At 45.4% G+C, this 1,656-nt stretch overlaps 1 pseudogene; it reads right to left on the reverse strand.

Moving 5' to 3' along the window:
- Positions 1-537: 537 nt before the first annotated feature.
- LOC148292988 (uncharacterized) lies at positions 538-1,236 on the reverse strand (annotated as a pseudogene).
- Between the last annotated feature and the right edge of the window lie 420 nt (positions 1,237-1,656).

Consider the following 1,656-nt stretch of genomic DNA (forward strand, 5'->3'; position numbering starts at 1 on the left):
GCGTTTTCCGGCGGGATCGTGGCGGCTTCAAGCGGGGGAATGGGCTGGGAAACGTCTGCGAGGTCAGCCCGGTCCTTTTGGCACCGGTCTCGTGCGCTGCCGTGGGCTGTGGCCGGAGATTCGAAGAGAGAGAGTGAGAGTGACAGAGTCGGGGAGAGAGAAAGGAGAGAGAGCTGTGCGCGTGGGAGAAGAGAGAGAAATGAGAGATTTTTCTGAACATCTGATTTTAATCAAATAAATTTTGAAATAATTTCAATTTGGTCCTTAATGATTTTTCGATCATATCTCCTTCGTTTCAAGTTCGAATCGAGCCTACCGCGTGTCTACGGACTCGGCTCAGTACAGCCTTCCTAAAAATACCACCTGTTGTTCCAAACTCTCTCCGGATAAAAATTAACCTTTTTGCCCCCACTTCAAGGGCAAAATTGGAAATTCCATTTTCAATTTAATAAATTAGTGAAAAGTCTTTAAATTTTGGGTCGGGATGTTACAATCTACCCCCCTTAAAGAATTTCATCCTCGAAATTTACGTACCTGTCAATAGAAGAGGTAAGGGTACTGGGCCCGCATATGCTCCTCGGGTTCCCAAGTAGCTTCCTCTACAGTCTGACTCCTCCACAGTACTTTCACCATTGGAATAGATCTGGAGCGCAACACTTGTTCTTTTCTGTCCAGAATTTGTACAGGTTCCTCATCATATGACAAATCTTGTCTCAACTCCATGGGTTGTTGTTCCAAAACATGAGAAGGATCAGGCATGTACTTCCTTATCATGGACACATGGAAAACATCATGGATCCGAGATAATTCCGAAGGTCAGGCAAGTTTGTAGGCAACTGGCCCGACACGTTCTGTGATCTCATACGGTCCAATATAACGAGGACTTAATTTCCCACGTTTACCAAACCTCATCACACCCTTCCAAGGGGATAGCTTCAAAAATACCCAGTCTCCCACTGCAAACTCAAGATCCTTGGACCGGTTGTCAGCATAACTCTTCTGTTTGTCTTGTGCGGTCTTAAGCTTCTCTCGAATCATCTTCACTTGTTCAGTTGTATCCCGAATACTGTCCACTTTTTCCACTTTCCTGTCACCCACCTCATTCCAACAGACTGGAGTTCTACACATCCTCCCATATAAAGCCTCATACGGAGCCATCTCAATGCTCGAATGGTAACGGTTATTATACGCAAACTCCACCAAAGCAAGGTGAGTATCCCAACTACCTTTCAACTGTAACACACAGGATCTTAACATGTCCTCCAGAGTCTGAATGGTTCTTTCTGACTTTCCATCAGTCTGTGGGTGGAAAGCAGTACTGAAACGTAACCTGGTGCCCATAGCCTCATGTAGACACTTCCAAAATCGAGAGGTAACCCTAGCATCCCTGTCCGACACAATGGACACAGGAGCTCCATGCAATCGCACTATCTCATCTTGCCCAAGTTTTGGGCTCGATCCGAAATCAGTAGGTGTAAGAAGTTGGACAATTCAAGTTCAACGGCAGTTCGTTCCTAATTGAAGTGGTTGGTGTAATCCATACTTCTAGCGATGGGATTTGACTCAAAACACACCAAATGACTCCTCCAACCATATTATGATGTTGCCCAAGTTTTGGGCTCGATCCGAAATCAATAGGTGTGAGAAATTGGACAA

This window comes from Prunus avium, chromosome 7 (assembly GCF_965620075.1).
Source record: "Prunus avium chromosome 7, drPruAviu1.hap1.1, whole genome shotgun sequence".
Lineage (NCBI taxonomy): Eukaryota > Viridiplantae > Streptophyta > Magnoliopsida > Rosales > Rosaceae > Prunus > Prunus avium.